Source organism: Apodemus sylvaticus, chromosome 15, assembly GCF_947179515.1.
Source record: "Apodemus sylvaticus chromosome 15, mApoSyl1.1, whole genome shotgun sequence".
Lineage (NCBI taxonomy): Eukaryota > Metazoa > Chordata > Mammalia > Rodentia > Muridae > Apodemus > Apodemus sylvaticus.
This window is the reverse complement of record NC_067486.1, coordinates 76,244,045-76,270,389: the sequence shown is the minus strand read 5'-3', so window position 1 is coordinate 76,270,389 and position 26,345 is coordinate 76,244,045. Positions and strand designations below refer to the sequence as shown.

At 42.6% G+C, this 26,345-nt stretch overlaps 1 protein-coding gene across 7 annotated transcripts in view; it reads left to right on the top strand.

The window, feature by feature from the left end:
- Positions 1-26,345, top strand: part of Lpp (LIM domain containing preferred translocation partner in lipoma) — a 596,469-nt gene that overhangs the window by 138,815 nt on the left and 431,309 nt on the right. For all 7 annotated transcript variants that reach the window (XM_052159121.1, XM_052159118.1, XM_052159120.1 and 4 more), the window contains one exon: positions 20,565-20,630. The gene's annotated coding sequence lies outside the window, so the exon portion shown is untranslated. The remainder of the gene's footprint in view (positions 1-20,564; positions 20,631-26,345) is intronic.

Here is a 26,345-nt window from a genome sequence, read left to right as displayed (position 1 = left end):
GAGAATTGGCTGCTTTTATATTATTGCTTGGACTGGAGAAGAATCTGGCATTTGGTATTTTCATAATTGAGAACATAACTTGCTGACTTAAAAAAAAAATCACAACATTTTGTGCTTGGCCACAGGGATCAGATTTTGGCTTTTTGAGAGAAGGGACTGAGACTTTTCTCTTCCTAGTATCCTCCACACTGTCCACCAGCTGGCTCGTTGATAAACCAAAATACTTTAAAAAGGAGAATATTTTGTGAAGCTACCCCATATTAACTGGGAAAGAGAAATGCCTACCATTAGAGTAGGTAACTCATTTTTTTAAAAGATAGCTACCAAAATAAAATAAAATAAAATAAAAAAAACCATAGACGCAAGTGTTTCTTTACTTCTTGATTTAATTACTATTCTCATCAGGTGCCCCTGTCAGCTCAGCTCCTGATAAAGAGTCTTTCAAAATACATAGCCTCACAGCCCCTCTGGGTGGAGGAGACAGAAAAGGGTGCTGCTTGCACACATCAGCTCTCACCTCTGCCCAGATGTTCTATCTAAAGCCTCCAGTCTAGATTATTCTCTGTTATCCTGGTCTTTGATCCTTTCATACGCCTCTGTGTTGGAGGATGTGCAGTATTAGTAAAGACCCAGCTTAATCTCAGACAAAATCGCTGTTTCCTCTCGTTGTTATTTTATTTTTATTATCCTTTATAATGAGCCAAGTGTTCTCTGAACTCAGTCTTTCATCTCAATCTTTCATTATGTACCTTACTGGACTCTTTCTCATGTAGTGTGCAGCCTAGTACTTGATGAGGGATCAAGTTTTCTGTAATATTATTTTTGTCAGCGAATTCAAGAGCTGTTGTGATTCAGCTAAGGGTTCTCTGAAACCAGACACAGTGTGGTCTTCTTCAGAGGTCATCTTTCCAGAATCTACCTTAGCCCCACTGCTTTATAATTCTCATGCCCAGCCTCACTTTCAGTAGTATTTGAAGCCTTCATTGTCTTGTAGAACAAAAGGGAAGATGTTGGCATTGCTGTGAGCTGCAGTGCTCAAGACCCTTGTTGGCTTCTAGGATCTGGTATTTGCTAGTTGTGTGGTCCCTGTTGGCAAACTGCTCTGTGTCACTGAGCATTCATTGCTTCATCTGTTTGAGTTGGCCAGTATCTTCTTCCTTCCAAAAGTGTTGCCATTCCTTAACTTATATACGATACCTGTCTCAGGCCGATACATAGACTCTATAAACACTAAATTCATGAATTTTTTTTTCTGATTTTGCTGGTCATAGGCCAATGACCCTCTTCTGTTCTCATTTTGGAGGAGGGAGGGAAGGGCATTGGAGTGGTTGTGTGGTAAAATCCACTTTAATTCTAGCTGTGAGAAAAAGAACAGTGAAAATGTGGTAAGCAATTGCTTCTAAAAAGCTTACACTAAAAGCACTTGATGGGTCTGCGCTGGCTTCCCGGTAGACTCATCTCAGTACTGCCTGCATTGCACAATTAATAGTTATTACTTGAGAAGGAACAAATAAAGAGAGAGAGAGAGAGAGAGAGAGAGAGAGAGAGAGAGAGAGAGAGAGAGAGAGAGAGAGAGAGAGAGAGAGAATGGGAGAGAGAGCAGACTTAAAAACTCCCTTTCATCTCCTTCAGATCCCTCCTTTGTCAGACCTATGGAGCCAGCCATTCCTTTGAATTGTCCTTGGAAAGCACAGCGTGGGGACTAGAGGGTACATCTTGTGGCTCATTTCTCACCTACTTCCTATGCTGCGGAGAAAGAAGTGCTTCAGTTCATCCTCCTTGCATGCTTGTCAATATCTCTTGCCTTTCACCATGCATCTTCAAGAGTGAGGGTCCCTTTCCCATCTCCTTGCAGCAAACACACCACTATGTAGATACACAATTATTTCTTGGCAGCAAATGTTATGAGATTTGAAGTTAAGCATGGGTCGTGGAGAGCTCGGTGCCAGTAGAATGGAGACTTCAGCAGCCTTGATGAGTATAGAGAACAGTCTGTGCAATACTCAAGCCGTGTTCTAGGTATGAAATGAATCCCAGCTCCCACTAAAGCAGCTGCTCTGCCTTCAGTGCATCCCTTTACTGCTGCTAGAGTCTGTGCCTAAGCATTCACCAGGTGCGGTCTTGAAAAATCTCAGGTGCACTGAAAAGGAAGCCCGGCTTTGAAGCGTAGTGTCCCAAGTGAACATATCATTGGCTCCTAAATTCAGTGTCCTAGGCAGAGTGCAAAATAGGCTCATAACCTTAGTCTTTGCCACATGCAGGAGTCTGACTGATACAGATGTCATTCCAAATGTTATGTAATGTGTGAGCATCAGCTTGCCATTTGTTAAATAAAAGTGAAGCTCTTGTCACATTAGAAGACAGCACAAAGAACTGGCAGAAAATAAGCACTCAACAAATGACTGTTGTTTTTGTTATTATCTATAACCATAACCATTTCCCATGGCTCTAGACTTTTATCTAGATGAAATATTCATTGTGAAAGTATTCTGCCCTGGATAGAACCTATATACTTATATAGGAACAAAATGTCATTAAAGTGCAGAACCAACATAGCTACAGTTTAATAATTCCTTGTCACAGCATTTTTTGTTTAGCTTTGAATTGTTACTATATCTTGATTTTTCTCCTCTTCTTTTTTTTTTTTTATAGTCTGCTTGTGACTACTGTAATCTAAACTCTTGTTCCTTAGTACTCTAAGGGTGGTCAGCCTCTGTACTTTCTAAGGCAGTTCTCTGAGTATGGTCCACAGAACAGTAATAAAACTTGTATCCATGCTAGAAGGCTATTCATTAGTCCTTACCCTGACCTGATGGTTGGCACCTGGGTCATGATTCCTCAGATGCTGCAGGGCCTTTGCCTAGCCTTTTCTACCATATGCTTTATGCTTGCCAGTGTGTGTTTACCCTCTTCCCAGAGTATTTCCAGGTAGTGAAATTATACTCCGGACCTTCTCTCTACAGACAGGGTTTCTCTGTATAGCCCTGGCTGTCCTGGAACTCACTCTGTAGACCAGGCTGGCCTCGAACTCAGAAATCCACCAGCCTCTGCCTCCCAGAGTGCTGGGATTACAGGCGTGCGCCACCACTGCCTGGCTCTTCCCGACCTTTTCAATTCACCCAAACCATTATTTTAGCTGTGACAGTAGATCTGCTGTGGTCATTTTCTGTACCTCATGGACAGATCTCCTAAAATTTTTGAGTGTATCCTATTAACACAGCTTTCCCTTGGAAAACACACAGTTTTTCTTGTGTCTGGAAATATTTCAGGGATGTTTTTATGGCCTGCATGACCCTAGGAGATGCATTTACTCTCATGTCTCAGATGTTTACTCAGTGTGCTCTAGACATCTTTGACCATGGCTCAGGGTACAAATCAAGGCTGTTTCCACCATATTCCTTTTTTTTTTTTTTAAGAAAAAACTGATGTAGAGTTATGCTGTAAGGACCCCAGGCTGTGTCCTTACAGAGACCACCCATAACTTGAGTTAAAGCAGCGTGAATTCCTTTGATTTTTTTCTATCATCTTATTTTCAGAATCTGTGGCTTGCATATGGTTCGCTGAATGCAAAATTAGTATTGGTATGGTTTTGTTTGCTTTCTTCACTTTGCAAACTTTTATAACAAGGAGGACTTTCTATCCTATATGTTACTCTGTCATAAACAGATGATCAATTAACTTGATTGTTTCCTTCTCATTACTAGATTGTTATTCTATATTTTTATCTTCCTCTTGTCTTACGATATCCCATCCTTCAGGGTAAGACCCCTGTCTACTTATTACATCTATACCCTAGCTATCTATACCCTAGCTTATAGAAAATCCCCTACCGTAGTTACCTTGGCTTAGGAAGTAATTGGATTAGGAAGTGGTTGGATCCAAGAATGCCACTTGAAAACAGGTCTATATGAAACGAATCTCTCTCATCACTGATTCAAGGTATATTCTGGAGAAAGCATCAACTTTTTTCTTCTCTTTAGTCTCATAGGGGAACGGGTGTTGAGGTCTTTTCTAGGACTTGCTTTTGTGCCTCTGGTTACAGATGAAGATCCTGGATTTACCTGACTGATCTTGTTGGGAGGTTTTTGAGTGGTACTTGGCTGGGAACAAACACTCTCTATACTTCCAGTTGGATGTTTGGTGTGGCTAGAAATATCAGACCTTCTGACTTTTACGTTCCTTTTGCGCACATTGGCGATGTGCGTATAAGAACCTTTTATTATTATGGACTTAGCCAGCAGTAACCATGGTGAGTAGACCCATCACACAGCATTTTTTTTCTGAGTCAGTTTAAAATGCTGACAATTAAATATACCGTACTCTTTTAAGCAATCCATCAGTCTCCCCTGTTGTCATGGTGACCGGAGTATATTTAGAAATGTGACAAGTACACTGAGTTCAATTGCACTTTTGCCAAAACATAGTTTTGCAGCTAAAATTGAATTTCCTGATTGAAGATCCAAGTGCTGTTAAGGGGGATGATCGTTTCCATACATTAGTCTACAAGTCTAATGTATCATCCTGTTAAATCAGCCCTTGAGGCTCCATCATGCTATGGAGATAATGCTAGCTGAAGTGATTTTACTTTCAGTTAATGAGGAAAAGTCAAATAAAGGGGTCACTGTGCTTTTTTCTTTACAAGTGAAATTACACCTGAGTAATATAATTACTTTAATGATTACCTCCTTTTGTATTTATCTATGAATTCTGTGTGACTTTTGTACAGTCTGTTCATCAGCATTATGTTTCCAATCTAGGGAATTTATCCGGGATTCTCGTCCTTTTTTCTGCTTATAATTTATTCTTAGAAGAATGAGAACATCTGTTTGTCTTTGGCTCTGACCTTGATAGAGAAGCATTCTTACGTTTCTTCATCTTTCTCTTTTTGGATTTAAAGAGAAGTTTAGGGGTGCTGTTTCAGAAGGCATTTTCAGTGCAGGGCTGAGCATGACTATGGTTTTGAGCTCCTTGTTCACTAGACCACATCATCTGTGGCACAGACAAAGTTGCTGGGTCATCGTTACAATCCGGGTTTTATTCCTAGCTAAAGTTTAAGTCTTCTGTTCTTTTTTTAAAGATTTATTCATTTAATGTATATGAGTCCACTGTTGCTGTCTTCAGACATACCAGATGAGGGCATCAGATCCCATTACAGGTAGTTGTGAGCCACCATGTGGTTGCTGGAAATTGAACTCAGGACCTCTGGGAGAGCAGTCGGTGCTCTCAACCACTGAGCCATCTCTCCAGCCCAAGTCTTATGTTTTTGAGTTGAGAAATGGCTGCTCCTGGACCATCCTTGTTCTCTCAGAATATTTTTCATTCCATAAAGTAACAGGTTTCTCTTCTATATCTAACTCAGTGTGTCCACAATTGGAACAAATTTTGAACCTCTGATTATATATAGCTAGACAGTCTTGATCTGTTTTTAGAACACTGAAGATAAGCTTTCTTGGTAAAAAAATATCTTAGATAAAATAGCAATGGGCATGATATGGCTAGTGTTTCCTGTCTCGTAAATGGTGACCACATTGGTTTCTTGTCATTCGTTGGCTCTGCATTGCATCTTACAAGGCATCCTCAACATTCTTACTTTACATTAAGAAAGCAGGCTCCAAATCTTGAACATAAGGATAGTAGCTAAGTTAATAGTGGCAACTATATTCTGATCAGGGTGGACTTGTAACCAGTGCTTCTAGGAAGATAAACAGTGTAGGGTATCAATGGTCTACTGCATGGGGAGTTTATATTGAGTTGTTGTTTTAGAGGGTCTGTGAAATAGCAGTTCCCTAAGGATGAACAGGTAGCAAGTATTTCTCTCCTCGTGGCCTTTGAATCTAAAGAGATGTATTCATCAAGGAGAGAGCTTAAATCCCACCTACTCCAGTGATTTCATCCTGAATTCCTTTAAACTCATAAGAAACGGACTTCTATTCAACTGTGTAATAGCTAACATTATCTCTCAAGTTAGAAATTTAAAATGAGAAAAAAGAACTTTAATGAAAGAGTTCATATGAAAAGGTACATGTTAAAAGAAGCACATGAGGTACATTTCATCTCTCCTTTTCCTGTGTGTGCAATGTGTGTACATGTGTATTCACGTGTGTGCATGTGCGAATGCTCATGCCTGCGTGTGCACATGCTTAGGCAGAGCTGAGGTTGATTTTGGGCATCTTCCTCAATTACTACTCCATTTTATTTTTTGAGGCATGGTCTCTCAGTCATATCCAGAGCAAACCCTGAAGGCAAGTCTAGTTAGTCAGCACATTCGTGGGATCGCTGGTCTCCTGTCTCCAAAGGCAAGAATTACAGGTTGTGGCTACACCCATCCAGCATTTTACATGGGATCTAGGAATAAACTTGAGACCTCTTGCTGAAGCAGGCATTGATTGTAACTGCTGCTGCATCTTGCCAGCCCCAAGAAGAACATCTCCCAAACAAAGCATGCTGAAGCAGGACTGGGAAAAGCAGCATCTGCGTTCTGAATTTCATTGTTGGGATTCTTCTCTTTTTCTCAATTCAAGATGACAGAGAAAATCTAGATCCAAAGCAGCTAAGCAGTTGGAAGAGGAAGGAGAAAGAAAATAGAAAAACCAGAGCAAAACCAAAATGAAATTATGTTTTTTTCTTCTTTGATCCTCTACCAAAAATTTATCTTGATAATCAGTGAACTTTGGTAATTTCTTAAGGGTCAGTCCTGACATGGAATCTGAGATCATCATAGGACTTCTACACTGCGTGTGTTGACATCCACTGGCCTATCACTTTGGGTCTCTTGGGATTCTCTGACATCATGTTTCTTTCCATCACCTTGCAGCTGAAACTTCAGTGGGTAGTGCTGGTCTACAAAGGCTGTCTGTGTTCCATTCTCTGTAACAAAAGTGGTCTTTGTGAATTTCACCAGCAATTTTATTGAAAAAAAAATACGAAGAATCAGGTAAACAGTAGTATGTTTCAGATGTCCAGAATTCTGATTTTCTTTACTTTACAACTTGAATCATTATTAAAAACAAATGTTACTGATTGTTTTCCTCGAAATGATAGGCTCTCTTGGTTTATGCTGTAAAAAGCATCTATCAAAATGCGGGCTTTAAAGAGCCTCAGTTTGTTCATCATTGTTTCAGGTTCTGTGGAGTGGTCTATTTGCCTCTCAAGGCCATCACATTGGGACAGGGTTACAAATCACCTAATTATATATAACAGAATTTGTGTGTGTGTGTGTGTAACCATATTAATATATTTTTATATATAATATTACATATAATTTATAAATAACACAGTGTTTTATGTATATATTTATACTTGTATTTAAGAAGGCAGTTAGGACATTTATCAGCATTGGGGAAAGGATTTCTTTAAATGAGGAAGTAAATACTTCCTCACCATTTTATAAAAAAACGAAACCAAGCAAACTGATCTCAAATTCTCCCTCCGTAGAGTCCTATCTGAAGATGATAAAGTAAAGGAGAGAAGGGGCAACTAACTTCAACACCACAAAGTTTAAGACACGAGAATCTCAGTCTCCAGAGCAGTATAGAACTGCTCCTCACTGTCTCCCAATACACAGTCATTTAATTATCAATCTAGATTCTAAGAATTTCCCAGAATGCAGTGATTCTCCCCATCCCAGGCTGTGACTTGTACTTGAGAGCACCTGTGAGAAGACTTGCTGGGCTTTCATGTCAGAGCTGTTAGACCCTCACTGTACTCTGCTATATGCTTCTTGATCTTGATGAGTCCACCCAAACAACAAAGTCTTCCATGTTGTGTGTGCAAAATACAAGGGCGGGATCTGTCACCACATCTCAGCCCATGTGTCTGTGACCCTGCTCTACAGGAGCCTGGAGGTGCTGCAACATCCAGACAAGACTGAGACGTAGTCATAGAATTCTAGTGAGCTGTGGACACCAGACTGAGAACATACAGCTTGTTTAGCTGTGCTGCCGAGACACGCTTGGGAAATCTAGAGCTAAGTATTAGTTTTGATTTTTAGTATAGTTGCTTTGTTGATATTTGACATTTCCTCAGAATATTAACTAGGATTTGGAGATAGTAACATTGATATTATATATCAATGATAGAGTCTTAAGTACAATTGTTTCTGTGATCTACAAAAAATATTAAGTGCAGTGACTATAGTACCATTTGTTGTTACTGCCGTGGGTCATCATAAAATCTGGTACTTATGGGCACTTTCACCCATTACCAATTATATATAGTTGGTACAAATGCCAGTTAACACAGTGAGAAAGGTTAATTGTACCTTAGTGCTATTCTAAAAACAGCTTTGAACTTGGAGTCTCCTGCTAAGTTCTTAGGGTTGCCTACACAGTCATGGGCCCCTCCTTTGCTTGCTTGCTTACTTCACCAATATTAAAGACAAAATCAAGCAGCTTGTACATGCTAGGCAAGTTGCTTTGCCACTGAGCATGTTCTAGAACATTTTGTTTATAATGTGCATATAATGATTTTGCAGAGTTATGGGATAGGGTGTCATGTTTTGAGATGTGTATGATATGATGGAGGGTAATTGTATGTCTTTTACCTCAGAAGTCCCACTTTTCTCGGGGTGTAACATTTATAGTTTTCTAATCTCCTTTCTGTGCCCCCCTCTTCTCATCCTCTCCTTCATGCACCTGCCCAGTGGTCAGTCTCAGGTACTTTGTGGGCTCTTCTTTTTATCTCCCTTTACACCCCTAATTCCACCACTATCACTAAAAAAGGAGAGACAGAAGGATGGAGGGGAGGTGTTGGTGTGCAGGGGGAGGACAGGGGGGAGAGAGAGAGAGAGAGAGAGAGAGAGAGAGAGAGAGAGAGAGAGAGAGAGAGAGAGGTCAGTCTTTGAATCTAATTGCTTTCCTTTTGTTTCTTCTTTGAGCACTACTTCTACCAAGCCACAGCCTACCCATATCTGAATGATAACCAACCACCAACCCTGCCTACTGGGACTCTAGCATTTGTATACTTTCTGAAAAGTTCCCAGAATTCCAAATCACAGAAACTATCTGCATCTTGCAAAACCATGCCTCTGCTAGAGCATGTGGCAAGCCATAGTCAGCTGCTGAAGTCATCTGAAGCAGCCCCAGAGCCCCACACTTGAGATGCACATTCTTATAATATTTCTGATTTTTAAAGAAACCCAAATTCTAGAATTGTCACTATATCCCACATTTATTTCCTCATTTTTTGAGAGGGGGTGTATTTGCTTAATAAAGTTTTCTATTTTTTTCCTCTTTTAGCTATTTTTGTGATCACTTTGTCTCCTTGGTTCGTGAAATCTTGACTGTGAGACTAGAAAGCAGGAATATGGTAGAACTAGACTCTGCTACTGCTGTATGTATCTCTAGATTTCACTTCTGCTTTAGGGTAGCTTTGGGGAGGACTGGTCCTTGCTTGTGCTGCTGTCTGGGATGTACATGGATGAATTGTGTATAGTATAAGGGGCCTTGCCGCTTCTTAAATGAATTGGTCTTAACCTCAAAGGACCTGAGTGCTGTCTCTTAGGTCCTCCGGCCATCCAGCGTTTGCCCACCCTCTTCCCCTTCTTAACTTTCAGAGCTAAATGTTATGAACCTTTCTTGATTTTTCCATGTCTTTCTTGGGCATCCTGAAGTGTGATCTGATTGGATTTTAGGTTACCTTTGCATGTGAGTTAGAGCTGGTGCAGGTCTGTGACTTTGGTGACTGACTTCTTTACATTCCCTGGTAGTAGCTGATTCCTTTCTCCCTCCCTGTTACTGGGTAGGATCCTGCATCGTTTATTTGAAAAATAAGGAAGGACAATAGAGTGTTTTACGTCTTGACGGATCACAGGAGTCTGTGGCTTTGTTGGATGGTTTTTATCCAGAAATGTTCTTTAGAAGCCATCCTTCAAAGTTTTATCCTGGGATTTATCTGTGCTCCTGTTTTTCTCCAACGATTGAGCTGCTGACTCTCTGCAACACAGAACATCAATGCCCTTCCTTCACTGCAGACTCCCTGCCATGGCCATGATGATAGCACCCGTGAAGTCCCTTACAGATTGCTGTTTGATCCCTCCATGACAAATGTAAGCTCTGGAGACAACAGTTCTTTTCTCCCATGGACAACCTTACATTTGTTGATATCCACTGCATTTTCTGAAGCTGAGTTTCCCATTATTTCAGTCTTAGTGTTCTTATGGCCATGTGGAGACACCCACTTATTACACAGGCCACATCTACAGGGCCAACTTCGGTTCCCCCTGGCCATTTCCTCGGAGATATCCCTGTCACCAGCATTTCACTCTCAGGTGGATAAACACTGCTTTCCCTTTTCTATGTTTCCTTCTGCATTTGATTATGCTGTCCAACTCCCAGCCCTCACTCAGCCCTCCTCTCTTTGTTCTTGTCACACATTTCCAGTACCACACCCACTTCTAAGGCGTATGAACTTATTTAGATTACTTCATATTTAGCTTTAAAGAATTTTTTTTGGTTTTTGTTGTTTTATTCACGTTTCATACCAATTTCAGCCCCTATCCCAATCTTCCCTTCATATAGCCCCTCCTCTCTTCCACACTCCCCTTCTCCCCTGACCAGTGCCAGGACCCCCTGGATACCAACCCACCCTGGCACATCACATCAAGGCACATCTTCTCCCATTGAGGCCAGATAAGACACAGGATCCATAGGCAGGCAACAGTCAGAGACAGTCCTTGTTCCAGTTGTTGAAGTCCTGCATCAAGACCCAGCTACACATCTGCTCCATTTATGGTGAGGGGTAGTTCCAGCCTGTGCATGCTCTTTTGTTGGTGTTGCAGTCTCTGGGATCTCCTCAGAGTCTAGGTTAGGTGACTCAGTTGGTCTTCTTGTAGAGTCCCTATCCCTTCCTGGTCCCTCAATCCTTCCCCTATCTCTTCCATAAGATGACCAGAGCTCCATCTAAAGTTTGGCTCTGGATACTTGTGTCAATGTTGGCCTGTGTGCGCACCATGCACATACCTAATGCGCCCTATGTGCACCACATGCATGTTTAGGGCCCTGAGAGTATTAGAAGAGGGAGTTGGATCCCCTGGGACTGGAGGTACAGAATCATCTGATAGTGGACCTCAGTGTTAATCCTGGGAACCAGGTCTTTTGCAAGAGCAACAAAAGCAACAGTGGCTTCCAAGAATATTTTGAAGAATGAATGTATATTAAATACCTAACCCTGTTTTGAAACTTTTATTAAATGTCACTTCATCAAATTTAACTTACTTTGAAAATTATGAGAAAATTTCAAGTGCAATTTTTTTTTCATTTTTAAAACTGTTAGGTATATCCATAACATCAGATATACATATAGTAGAAGACTGTTATAGCCGCACACATCAGTGTATTTATCATGTCTCATTCGTGGTTGACAAAGGTAACTGTAGTCTGTTTAGCAGAGAACTGTCACTAGTTCTGTTCCTATGAAGGGTCCTTATGGTTTATGTCATTGACTTGCTTGTCCTGCATATTTGTTGCATTGTATTTTTGAGATATGCACCCCCTATTTCCCACCCTAGGCCCTAGCATCCCAACCCTGCTAACTATTGCATGCATTATACACATTACTTCTTTGATAGTTTCATTGTTTTGCCTTTGACCTATGCAGCCGTTTTGCTCTTTTTTAAAATATACTTACATTTGACTTTCAGAATTTATTATTTCAACAGTTCTTTTCCTCCTGTCTCCTCCATTCCCTTCTGTAGAGAATTTTACTATTCAGCCATGGAAAACCTGCAGACGCTCCCAGCTTCATTAGAATTACTTCCTTTTATATTTTGCACCTAGAGCTTAATAATTCCACAAATGCTGTTTACCTAGTCATGAAATTTCTCAACAGCCCACATGTTTAATCATTACCTTCATGGTCTTAATAAAAAAATACATCCACTCCTTACTAGAGTTTCACTGCTGACTGTCTGCCTCATTGCAAGTGGCTTTGTAACTAATGGATCCCTAGCCTAACACTCAAATTTTAGAATTACTTTTACATCACTAGTTTTACAAGTTAAACATTTAATTATTTTTATCATTATTTTTTGGAGATAGGGTCTCACTATGAAGCCTCAGCTGGTCTAGAGGTGCTTTTTATGTAGACCAGGCTGGCCCCAAACTCAGATCCACCTGCCTCTGCTTCCTGAATGCTGGACTATGAAGGCCAACAAATTTTAGTTCACACATTTTCTCCATACATTGTATTGAATTAGGTGTAATTATTCATTTGTTTAACTTTTTCCAGTAAAATCTGTCATTCCAGACCCCTCTCTCTGTTTTCTTTCTTTCCTGTTTTTTTATATAAAGTCTTGAATTGGGGTTCAAGAAACTAAGTTTGTTAACTCTCTTTAAAGGCATGTGATCAGTCAGAAGTGACTGACTAATATAGTGTTAGTGGTCCACAAGTGATATTGCTTACTGTGGTCGTTTTCTATCTAATGAGCTGGCATTGTGGCATCATTTTGTAATGCTAGTTCTTGAGAGCAGAGGTAGCAAGGTCACGAGTTTCAGGCTAGCCTGGGTTCTAAGCCTCAAGAAAAAAAGCAAGAGACTTTGCTTCAGAAGAAAAATTAAGTAAATTTTTGCAAAAATGGGATATTGATGATATTAATTGCATAATTCAAAGACTCAAAGATTAAAAAACCCCACAAGTCTTTATCTTTAGTTTAAATATCTGAAGACATGCAGCCCCTCTCCTATAGTTTTTATGTGTTTACTGGACTATTAAGAAGAGTAGTAAAGGGGAAGACCGTGTTGTGGACAGGGTACCAGGGCATACAAATGGAAAGCTGAGGATAAGGGGAGTCAGGGCATGAGGGAGAGGACATGGGGCGCATTAACTAAGGTGTGCTTCCTTTGAAGACGCTGTAATGAGACATGCTGTGAATGTTAGGTAAATAGTAATGATAAATTATGAAGACCTGACACATCAGACTTCATCAGAGTATCTGAATAACTTTACATTAAGGGGACACTTGACGTTGAGTAGGTCTGGAATCTACTAGGACCTGACATGCTACATACTAAGGGTTGGTGAAGTTTGGTTCTAAGGCTATGACCCCCCCCCCCTTTTAACATATAACCCCTATGTTTGGTATGTGCAGCTCCCCTTCTTTCCTCCTGTTGCCTGCATGCCGTGGCTCCCTTTCTTCTGTTCAGTTCAGCAGCCTGCAGAAGGGCAAGTAACATTCATGTGTGCTGCTATCATGAGCTCACGTTGGGTCCCGATCATTATGACATCAATGTGTGTGTCTATTTCTGGGTAGGAATAATGTCAGTGTATTCACATCAGCTCCTGCCAGAACGCCTTACAGAGCATTTTCCTGTCATTTCATTTACTTCCTGTAAAAGAGTTTAGTGCTTGAAGGTTCCCTAAGTGTGTTTGAAACACTGTTTCTGATAGATATTAGCACTGAATAATTATGTCTGCGGGGTTTACACTATATTTTCCCCTCTCTTTGCGGTAATTGTGGTGCATTGTTTAGCTCACATAGCTCAGGAGACCAGACCTGTCCATCACTAGGTGTCTACTTACTTTGCTGGGCCTGGAGAGATGGCTCAGTGTTTTCTGCCTTTCTAGAGGTCCTGGGTTAGGCTCCCACATGGCCTCTCACAGCTCTCCGTCACACCAGTTCCAAAGGGTCTGGTGCCCTCTTCTCGCTTCTAGGTGTTCGTCACACACATCACATATGGTACACAGGCCTGTATGCAGCCAAAACACCTGTGCACGTTAAAGAGCAATAAGGAAAAAATAGAAATTCTCCTGTCGTTCTGTGTCTCAGCCTTGCCTCTGCCACATGCAAAGATTTCTACTATTACTAATGACATCTGACACACCTCCCTTAGTTGCTCTGATTAATCTGCATGGAGATCATATATCTGTTAACCGTTATCAATATGAAATGCAACTTCCAAGTAGCCAGATAATTATTTGTTCATTACACATTATACTACATTAAGTTATATTATTTAAGGCAAGCTCATTTTTATTTATTTCTCCCTAATCTGTCTCTCAAATATTCTGAGATTGCTATGCCTTTTCCTGCCTCTAGGTAGGCACTGTTCACTGTTGTTCTGAGAATACTAGTTGATAAAACTTCTTTTTCAAAATAGTCTTGGCCTTTTAATGTCCAGTGCTATATATGTGAAAGTAACTTACATTTCTCCTCAGGATTCCTATGTAAGTACACTGTAGCTGTCTTCAGACACATCAGAAGAGAGTGTCAGATATCATTACAGATGGTTGTGATCCACCATTTGTTTCCTGGGATTTGAACTCAGGACCTTCAGAAGAGCAGTCACTGCTCTTAACCACTGAGCCAGCTATGTCTCCTCAGGATTCCTAATGTCTCCCACTTTCTAGATTTGTCCATCACAGGCCCCTTTTAAATAACATATTATAAAGTTGTGGATTACCTGTAGGCCAAAGCAATTTTACTTAAAAAAAAAATTCTTGATTAATTTAAACATAATCAGCCAGTATGTCAGATGATTTCACTGTTTCTGATCGATGCTGACAGGTGAGGAAATTAAAATCAGGGAGGGAAGCAATTAAAAACCGACAAACATTACTTTAATGAGACAACCAGATCATTTATAAGCCTGGGATATGCTGTATTCTTGATAAGGGTCTTAGAATGGTAGAGACCGTGCAGGCAGGAGTCACTTGAGTTTTGATGGCCAGACTTGGGGCCTCCCATGGCTGTCCTCCATTGCCTTTTCCTGATCTAACATCTCAGTTACCTCTGGGAACAGAATTCCACATTTAACATCATTTACTTTAAATAAATCTCATTATAAACAATCTTTTTGCCATTTGAAATTAATGAAAGTACAAAAAAATGTGCATGAAATAATTTTTGGTCTTTTCTAAGTGGTTGATAGGCCATCATAGTCCTGGCTTCTGAAGACAGAAATTAAAAAAAAAAAAAAAGAGTATATTTCCTCATAAAGTCTAGCTATTAGGCTGGGAATAAATTCCAAGGGAGGCCAGATCTCAGTTCTCTACTTTATGGTTCTTGGTTTGACAGTGTTCTTTGTTCAGAATGTCTGGGATGAAGGCGAAATTCATGTCAGTAGAATTGTTTTTCCTACAAAACATTGTCTTATTGCCCATTTGTTAGACTTTTTTGTTGATAAGTTTTTGCATCGTCTCCTTAGGGTTTAAATTTTTTCTTGCTTGAAGTGGTTGATTCAAAGCATTGTTTGTGAAAAGCCCATTGAAATAGTCTATTGTGCACCATGTGTGCCACCACACCGTGGTCTATGTGCCCCCACCACACCGTGGTCTATGTGCCCCCACCACACCATGATCTGTGTGCCCCCACCACACCATGGTCTGTGTGCTCTCACCACACCATGGTCTTTGTGCCCCCACCACACCATGGTCTGTGTACCCCCACCACACCATGGTCTATGTGCCCCCACCATACCATGCCTTGTGTGCCCCCACCACACCATGGTCTGTGTGCCCCCACCACACCATGGTCTGTTTGCCCCCACCACACACCATGGTATGTGTGCCCCCACCACACCATGGTCTGTGTGCCCCCACCACACCGTGGTCTGTGTGCCCCCACCACACCGTGGTCTGTGTGCCCCCACCACACCGTGGTCTGTGTGCCCCCACCACACCGTGGTCTGTGTGCCCCCACCACACCGTGGTCTGTGTGCCCCCACCACACCGTGGTCTGTGTGCCCCCACCACACCGTGGTCTGTGTGCCCCCACCACACCGTGGTCTGTGTGCCCCCACCACACCGTGGTCTGTGTGCCCCCACCACACCGTGGTCTGTGTGCCCCCACCACACCGTGGTCTGTGTGCCCCCACCACACCGTGGTCTGTGTGCCCCCACCACACCGTGGTCTGTGTGCCCCCACCACACCGTGGTCTGTGTGCCCCCACCACACCGTGGTCTGTGTGCCCCCACCACACCGTGGTCTGTGTGCCCCCACCACACCGTGGTCTGTGTGCCCCCACCACACCGTGGTCTGTGTGCCCCCACCACACCGTGGTCTGTGTGCCCCCACCACACCGTGGTCTGTGTGCCCCCACCACACCGTGGTCTGTGTGCCCCCACCACACCGTGGTCTGTGTGCCCCCACCACACCGTGGTCTGTGTGCCCCCACCACACCGTGGTCTGTCTCCCCCCACCACACCGTGGTCTGTGTGCCCCCACCACACCGTGGTCTGTGTGCCCCCACCACACCGTGGTCTGTGTGCCCCCACCACACCGTGGTCTGTGTGTCCCCACCACACCGTGGTCTGTGTGCCCCCACCACACCGTGGTCTGTGTGCCCCCACCACACCGTGGTCTGTGTGTCCCCACCACACCATGGTCTGTGTGCCCCCACCACACCATGGTCTGTCTCCCCCCATCACACCATGGTCTGTGTGCCCCCACCACACCATGGTCTGTCTCCCCCCACCACACCATGGTCTGTGTGCCCCCACCACACCATGGTCTGTGTGCCCCCACCACACCATGGTCTGTGTGCCCCCACCACACCATGGTCTGTGTGCCCCCACCACACCATGGTCTGTGTGCCCCCACCACACCATGGTCTGTGTGCCCCCACCACACCATGGTCTGTGTGCCCCCACCACACCATGGTCTGTGTGCCCCCACCACACCATGGTCTGTGTGCCCCCACCACACCATGGTCTGTGTGCCCCCACCACACCATGGTCTGTGTGCCCCCACCACACCATGGTCTGTGTGCCCCCACCACACCATGGTCTGTGTGCCCCCACCACACCATGGTCTGTGTGCCCCCACCACACCATGGTCTGTGTGCCCCCACCACACCATGGTCTGTGTGCCCCCACCACACCATGGTCTGTGTGCCCCCACCACACCATGGTCTGTGTGCCCCCACCACACCATGGTCTGTGTGCCCCCACCACACCATGGTCTGTGTGCCCCCACCACACCATGGTCTGTGTGCCCCCACCACACCATGGTCTGTGTGCCCCCACCACACCATGGTCTGTGTGCCCCCACCACACCATGGTCTGTGTGCCCCCACCACACCATGGTCTGTGTGCCCCCACCACACCATGGTCTGTGTGCCCCCACCACACCATGGTCTGTGTGCCCCCACCACACCATGGTCTGTGTGCCCCCACCACACCATGGTCTGTGTGCCCCCACCACACCATGGTCTGTGTGCCCCCACCACACCATGGTCTGTGTGCCCCCACCACACCATGGTCTGTGTGCCCCCACCACACCATGGTCTGTGTGCCCCCACCACACCATGGTCTGTGTGCCCCCACCACACCATGGTCTGTCTCCCCCCACCACACCATGGTCTGTGTGCCCCCACCACACCATGGTCTGTGTGCCCCCACCACACCATGGTCTGTGTGCCCCCACCACACCATGGTCTGTGTGCCCCCACCACACCATGGTCTGTATGCCCCCACCACACCATGGTCTGTCTCCCCCCACCACACCATGGTCTGTGTGCCCCCACCACACCATGGTCTGTGTGCCCCCACCAAACTCTCCATATTGTCAGGCATTCTACGTGTCTTCCTCTACTTCTTTTCACTGTAGATTTTATATATCTGCTTGGTTTTATTAGTTTCAAACAAAAAATTTAAACATGCTGTTTTAGTTTCAGTTAGGTCCTGAGTCCTGCTTTACATATAATTCAATTAATAGTTTGAGAATTTACAAGTCTGAACTTGAACATATAGATTACTTTTGGCTGAAATTGCATCTGGAGGTGAGAACATTCTTCTTGGGAGAGAGAAGATAGTTTATTTTTTTATTTTTATTTTTATTTATTTTTATTTTTTATTTTTCAGTCTTACATTTTTCTTTTTTTAATTTCATTTGATATATTTTTATTTACATTTCAAATGATTTCCCCTTTCTGGTCCCCCACTCCCCGAAAGTCACATAAGCCCCTTTTCCTCCCCCTATTCTCCCACCCACCCCTTCCTACTTCCCTGTTCTGGTTTTGCCTTATACTGCTACACTGAATCTTTCCAGAACCAGGGGCCACTCCTCCGTTCTTCTTGTACCTCATTTGATGTGTGGATTATGTTTTGGGGATTCCAGTTTTCCAGGCTAATATCCACTTATTAGCAAGTGCATACCATGATTGATATTTTGAGACTGGGTTACCTCACTTAGTATGATGTTCTCCAGCTCTATCCATTTGCCTAAGAATTTCATGAATTCATTGTTTCTAATGGCTGAATAGTACTCCATTGCGTATATATACCACATTTTTTGCATCCATTCTTCTGTTGAGGAATACCTGGGTTCTTTCCAGCTTAGAAATGATAATCTCCAGGTTTGGAATTAGCAGACCTAAAATCCACAGAAGCAGTGAAGGATATTTGGCTTCATTGCCAGTGGCTGTCACCGGATTTGCCAGTTGTCCTATCTCCTCATGGGTTATCAAGAGTTTCAGTGCCTTCTGGGACACCTGGGAACTGTAGAGGCCTTGTAACGCTCAGGCTACACGCTCCGGCACCAGCACATGCTGCTGCAGTGGTTGGAAGCCTCCAACTTTTCCCTGACCTGTGAGGAGAGTTTTGGGAGGAAACATGTCTAAAAGTCCCTGCTGCTGCAGATCCTTGCTAGTGGCTCTTGTCCCAACACTTGGCGTACCGATGCTGCATCTGTGAAACTTCACTGTGTGTGGAAACCCAGCACTAACACTGGCTCTCTTGGTCACGTGTCACCTTGTGCTCAGCCCACAGATGCCAAATCCTTGTCGCTCTCCTTTTCCCTGTGGTGAGGCATCATAATCATAGAGTGTGTGTTCTGTTATTTTTTTAAATTAGTATATATTATGTATTTTTACAATTAATATATTCTTATTTGTATATATGGACTTTGCATGGGGCATACAGTGTACCTTTGTCCTCCTATTCATTTGTCCTTCATCCTTTGCTGGCCTCTTTTGCTCTCCTACTATTCCTTTCAAGTGAACTCTCATCTTTCATGTACCCCTCCCTCCCCGTCCTTCCCTTCTCCTGTTCTCTCCCTTACTGCTTCCTTTCCTCCCTAAAATCATTATTCTTCATTCTGCATAGGAGAGAAAATAGGAGATATTTATTTTTCCGAGTTTTGCATTCTTTGCTTAATTGCACTTGCAATCTCTGACTTACAGACTTGTTTTCCAACCCCTGAAGTTAAAAGTCTCTAATCAGGCAGCTTCTCACCTCATAGAAGAGGCAAATGCTTGGTATGAAAGTTTTAGGTTAAATTTTTATCTGCTCTGTGTTAGCTCTGTGACCTTTGGAGTTTGGTGGCTAGGTTTGCAAATTTGGAGCAATGAAGACGCATTGAGCGCATAGTGGCCATGAATAGGATGTAATGAGTGTGGTATTCTCTAGACTACAAAATAAAGTATCATGTTAAAGGCTGGTTAAGGCTTTGATTTTGGGGGAGGAGATGAGTTTTTTGCAGGACTCTTATCAATAATATTTTTCTAATGCATTTTGAATGAGTTATGAAAACTGGACATTTTAGCAAGTACTTTTCTGTCCATTTGTGTAAAATATCAAACAAGTTCCTGTGGTCCAGCCATTCTGTCAGCAGCTCCATCTCCTTGAGCCTAAGGCAGTGCCCTTGGCACAGACTTGAAAATTTGGTTAGCTGGGAGCTAAAACTCTGCCTTTCGTTTTGGGACTTTTGGAGGACAAATTAATTCTCTAATGTTATTTTATTTTTGTTTCCATGTGTGTGCTCATGTGCGTTTGCGTGTGCATATGTGTGTGTGTATGTACGTGTGTGTGTGTGTGTGTATGTGTGTGTGTATGTGTCTGTGTGTTGAGGCCACTTAAGAATGGTATTGATAATCTCATGATATTTTAACACTAGAGCCCCAATCATAGACATATCCATATCAGAATATGTTCTACTAGGGCGCGTTCGGTTCATGAAAAGAAATGTTAGCATTTTGTATATGATCACTGTGGATATAGAGGACAATCTCCCTGCCCCACCAAAGGGTTAGATAAGGATAGTTTTTGACTAGGTAATATAGATAATCTTCATCCTCATATGAGGAAGTTGATGGAGAACTTTAATAATTTGCCCAAGGCCATTGGTAAGAGGAAGCAAGGTGAACTGGCTCAAAATGTCACCTGCGGGTCCTGTTCCTCAGGCAGGCAGAGTGCTGGTTTGACTTTAATATCCTCCTCTATCTAGACAAATAGATCAGGTGAGTGAGCTGTATTCCTTATCCTCATGGCCTAGGAGAGACTGAGGCAGAAAATGTAGGTCACTAGTCGAGTGGCAATGCCTCTGAATTCCTGTTCTGCCACTCATTACATCATACTATATATTCTTGGGCAAACCATCATTTCTGAACAATAATGACCATTTTTCATTCCACGTTTGTGAGATTCTTCACAAGATTACCAGTTCTCATAATTTCTGTCCTTCTGTGAAGTTCTACCTTCCTCTCATACTAGTGGGATCATCTCTTCCCAATTCTTTTTCAGGTTCATGGGTGAAATGAGTTAATGGATGTATAAATGTTTTGCAGACTGATGGATAAAAATGGACTTGGTGCCCAGTGCTCACAAGTAACTCCTGCCTGTTTAATTTGCAGAGCCTAGCATATCGTCTGGCTGAGCCTGTGACCATCGTCCATCCCAAAAGTGAAAAGCTGCTGGAGGTAAGAGAGGACTGGAGTCTTCACAATCCTATAAGGCTGTCGACATCTGAACATACAGTGCTTGAGCTTGATTCCCCATGGAAGAGATACAGCAGTACTTCATGGTCAATAGACTCCCGGAAAGATCTAAAACTGTGACCTGTCCTCTAAGTCCTCCAGGGATGTCATGTATCACATACCTATTTCCTTAGTTCCAATTTATTGAGTGCTGATACAATAAACTTTTAAGATTGTTTAGTTAGCTGCATTCATCTTCGAGAGATATTTTAATTAAACCTTGAAAAGTTACAAAGACTGCTCTTTAAAATGGGAAACTTAGTATCTCTTTCTCTAACTTCCTACTATTTACCTATATTCCTATCTTTCCACCAATCTACAGACATCTGCCTACCCTGTCTGTCCGTCCGTCCGTCCGTCTGTCCGTCCATCTGTCTGTGTATCAGTTTGTCAGTCATCTATTCAGCAATGTAATCTCTATCTTTTGGATTTATAAACTGGTGTGAACTAAAGGATAGAATGGTTTCAACCTTTGAAAGATGGAGAACTAAATATTCTGGTAGAATGCCATACACATATAAAGCGGTCTTGTGGTAAAAATGGGAATTAGCGGGAATGATACAGAACAACAGTGTCAGTCCTTAATTAGACTTGACAGTATACATGTCAGCAGATATCAGTGAGTGTAATCATTGTTCTCCCTCTGCTTTTGATCTTGATCCATCATGGTGGTGTGTTCCTTGTCCCATTTCCAAACCAAATCTATTTAAAGCTGCACTTCACAGGATTTGAAATCATATACCCTGTTTACTCTTAAAGAAAATGAGGTATCATTTCCAAATAGCTGGTCTCTGTACTACAACAGGAGCTGACTTCTGGCCTCCTGCAGACCATTGGCTGTCTCCATTTTCTACATGGTGACTCATTAGAGGGATAATACAAAATTAATTCCCATGGACTTATTTATATTGCCCTATGAAATGTTAATTTTCATTTTTGGGAAATTGCCTTTAATAAGATTAATCAGCCATGCTTTTTGGTCTTTTTTTTTTGTGTGTGTGGAGATAGAAACTGTAATATTATGTGGATTTCTTTTTTGTTACTTGAATAGATTAAGTTCTCATTGCTTTGCAGAGTGAAGCAGTAAGCTCTGTGTGTCATGTGGTCTGGAAGCAGTGAGAATATCCTTAGTCCTGATGTCAGCTCACAGAGTCTTGTGGGGAACATTGGTGTTCTGTTTAGCTCTTGACCCTTTGACCTAGCAGAGACAGTTACTGATTGGGTTTTAGAGTATATGTATCCTGTACTGTGTATTAAACTCATGATTGTTCCTTGCTTCAGCAACATGCAATTCCAGGTTAGATGGGAAGGGGGTCAGCCCTCCTCTGTGGCGGTGGTGCTCACCCCTGCTAATGCTGTGGTCTTTTAATATAGCTCCTCATGCTCTATAAAGTTATTTTTGTTGCTTCTTCATAACTGTAATTTTGCTTCTCTTTGGTATCCCAATGTAAATATTTTTAGAGCTGGATGGTTGCCAAACAGAGTGCGACCCACAGGTTGAGAGATGCAGTTCTATGTGATACTGTTGTTTTATGTCTCATTTTAGAGTATCTGATAAACTATTAATACCATTGAGTAAAGGCAAATTTCTCTTCTGTTATTTGTTTTATCCAGTGTGAATCGTCAGTCTTGTTACAAGTCAGAGTGTCTTTTAAAACCAGAGGGAATTTTATGATTCCATTTACCCTACATTTCTAACTTGAGAGTTGGGAAATTTTGGGATTATGGAGGAAATGCTAAACCAAAATGTCTTTTTATTTTATACTTGTTTGCTTGCATGTGTGCTTGCTTATTTATTTATTTATTTATTTGTTTGTTTGTTTGTTTAATGTGTGTGTGTGTGTGTGTGTGTGTGTGTGTGTGTGAAACAGAAAACTGTATGTGTATGTGTGTGTTGTAGATATACAAAATTACGCATGTGCCTGTGGATGTTAAGGTCAGTGTTGGGTATCTTTTGCCTTCTGTCACTCTCTGCCTTAAGTTTGAGGCTGTTGCTCACTGACCCTTGTGTTCAGTGATGGGGTAGTGTCTCTGTCCCTACAAATGCTGCAGGTATAGGTGCATGCTGCTGCACCCAGGTTTGTAACTAGTGCTTGGATCCAAACTCATCTCCTTCATCATGCACGGCAAGTACTTCACTCATTCAGCCATCTCCACAGCTGCCACAGCTGTATCTTTGCTTTACTTGAGATTCTTGAGAAATGTCTTCATTTCATGACTTTTTATTTCCCTAATTCTTACAGTTTTCTGTTTCATACAAAATCAACATCAGTGCCTTTCTTCCATACATGGAGGTACAGCACGTTGTATTTCTTAGGAGAATATGGATGTCTTGAAGTCCTTCTTCTTCAAGAGCATCTGGCCTTGCCCCTATATTCCACTACCTTCTACCTTTCTCTGACCCACTTGAACTGTGTGAAGCTGAAGACGATTCTAGATGGCTGTGTCCTGAACACTTGGGAACACTAATTAAGAGAAGATGGGCAAGGGCTGAGTAAGTTTGAGGCAGGAGAGTAGGAGCCAACGCCATGGGTCTAGATGAGTGTCTGCTCTCCCAAGCTGCTGGAACCATCCTGAATTGATAGTAGAGGCTTTCACCTTCTCAGACCCATCTTGGAACTTGTTGTCCTGACACTAGACTGGGGCTGAGAAACAACTGGTCTTTCCATGGGTCTTCGTGCTGGAGAGGAAGAGGTAGTAACTGTATCAGATAGAAGAAAATGGAGAGACCCCTGGACCTAGGCACTTCCTAAGTCCTAAGCCAGTCTAGCCAGCCAGTTAGCACATCAGCTTTAGTGAGAGACACTGTCCCAAAAGTAAGTGGCAGGGGGAAAGATACCTAACACTGGCCTCACCACACAGTACTTAGATCTCGAGATTGGAAGCAGTTGTGCTGTCTGTGGGTCAGGTGCTCGCTCTCATCATTGTGCTGTAGGGCCAGCAAGCTTCTTTCTCTGAGCCTCCGATTCTCCTTCAGTGAAGTGAGAGTTGGTAGAGCTTCTGTGAGAGGTGCCTCAAGTCAGATTTCTTGAGTTCCCAACTTGGCTCAGCTCTCTTAGCTAATGTACAAAATCCATAGCATCTCTGATGTTTAATATGAGCACTATTAGAGCTTGAGTAGGGGGAGAGGAGAAGGGGAGGGAAACACATGCATCTATCAACTATTTGAAAACTAAACATTCTCCAAAAATACCAGCTACTGCTTCAGGGCTTTTCGGATAGTTTGAAGGCTGTGCATACAGGAGTTCTAAGGCAGAAAGAAGCTATTTCTCTGAGTGAGAAGCCACATCTTCCCTTTGGTTGTTTCATGATTCCTGTCCCTCTTGGATTTTCCTTTCAGCTCTTCTGAAAGGAAGCTCTTTAGCTTCCCTTAGCATGATTCTGGGAATTGACATGAACTACCATACCTGTGAAGTGATTTCTTAACATTGAAATTCTTACTCTGCTTTCTTCAGTTACTAGGTGTTCTTTCATTAAACCTACTCTTAATTCCCTACTTTTGAGTGCTTACAATTTTAATACAGTAGATTGTTTACTTTCAAAAAATATTACACACACACACACACACACACACACACTCACTCATGCTAACCTCCTCCCCCTCAGCAAAGAACACAAGCTTAGAAAGGTGGAAAAATCTGTTCAAAGCAGTGTACCGAGCCAAATTTGGATTTAAATCCAAACCAACTCCAAAATACAAGTAATTCCAGAGATAGGATTGGTCACAAGTGGGAATCCTGGTAGAAAATGGCGAATGGGCTTCCTAGGAACACAGTAGTTGCATTCTTTTTGTTTGTTTGTTTGTTTGTTTTTTGGGGGTGGTAGGGAACAGGATCACACCTTGTAAGTATTTTAATATGATAAAACATTAACTAAATTCTTATCCTTACCTTCTGGCAGAAAAAGGAATGTCAAAGAGTTAAATCTTTAACTCATAACTTTTTTTCTTGGTTTTGAAACTTGAAGAGTAGTTGTCTTTTTTTTTTGCTTCCCATGCCAGGTCTGTAGCTTTACTTTCTTTTCTTTTCTTTTCTTTCTTTTCTTTTTTTAATTCAATATATTTTTTATTTACATTTCAAATGATTTCCGCGTTTCTGGCTTCCCACTCCCTGAAAGTCCCATAAGCCCTCTTCCCTCCCCCTATTCCCCCATCCACCCCTTCCCACTTCCCTGTTCTGGTATTCCCCTATACTGCTACATTGAGTCTTTCCGTAACCAGGGCCACTCCTCTGTTCTTCTTGGACATCATTTGATGTGTGGATTATGTTTTGGGTATTCCAATTTTCTAGGCTAATATTCACTTATTAGTGAGTGCATACCATGGTTGATCTTTTGAGACTGGGTTACCTCACTTAGTATGATGTTCTCCAGCTCCATCCATTTGTCTAAGAATTTCATGAATTTATTGTTTCTAATGGCTGAATAGTACTCCATTGTGTATATATACCACATTTTTTTTGTATCCATTCCTCCGTTGAGGGATACCTGGGTTCTTTCCAGCTTCTGGCTATTACAAACAGGGCTACTATGAACATAGTGGAGTATGTGTCCTTGTAGTTGTCTTTTTGAGCTGAGGGAAAGCCAAGGAGTTAGGGTCACCAAAGGTGAGCGAGTTATTGGCTGACATGGGACTCAGGAGCTGTGGGTGACATTACTGTTTCTTCTCCACTGTAATGAGCATGGGGCTTTTTACAGAGACAGATTTCAGTCCATACAGAGCTCCACATTCCAGATGTGGACAGCTAGAATTTGGTTTTTGCCAAATTGTAATGACTGTCACATGTGTGACCTTTATGCTTGGTACCAGTGACCCACTGTGAGCTTATGTGGGAACCAGAACTTGAAAGCCTGTGCCAGAGCCAGAAGAGGCAGGCATTAGGGGTTGCCATGGGCAATGCCCCCACCTTACAGGTGGGACTGGTGGCAAGGACGCAGCTTAGTTCAGGCAGAAGGTGAATAGCTCCTCGGGAAGCCTGGAGAGGAAGCAGACCCACAGCGCCAGGTGCAGGAGTGCTTGCTGTATTTCCTGTCTTCTGCTGGCACAGCCTCACTCTGAGAGGCCCATGTATCCTCTCTGTTAGCTCCATGGCCCTCTCAAGGATACCTGATTTCTTTGGGTCTCAGTTTTGTTGTTTCTAAAACTAGGAATGAATAACCTAATTACCAAGCCGTTGAATACATCCTATCTTCTAAATCAGTGGTCCTCAACCTTCCTAATGCTGGGACTCTTTAATACAGGCTCTCACGTTGTGGTAGCCCCCACCATAACATTATTTTCATTGTTACTTCATAATAGTAATTTTGTTATGAATCATAATATAAATACCTGATATGCTGGATATCTGATATGTGACCCCGAGAAAGGGTAGGTGGAGGGCGCCTGACACACAGTGAGAACCACTGATCTGAATCATTAGGAAACCAGGAAACCTTGCCCTGGCATGATGAGACAGACAAAATTACTTTGTTGTTACTTGTTCTGTTTCCTTACTTGTTCTGTTTTAGGTCCTTACCCATTGGAGCCTCCTCTGAAGACCAGCAGTTTCTGTGCTACCTGAGAGTCTTCCACTGATGCAGATCCCAGATCTACATTAAATATCTTGAATCAGTCTGCCTTGTTACAAGGTCCCTTGGTAGTTCCCATGGTTATTAGCTCTT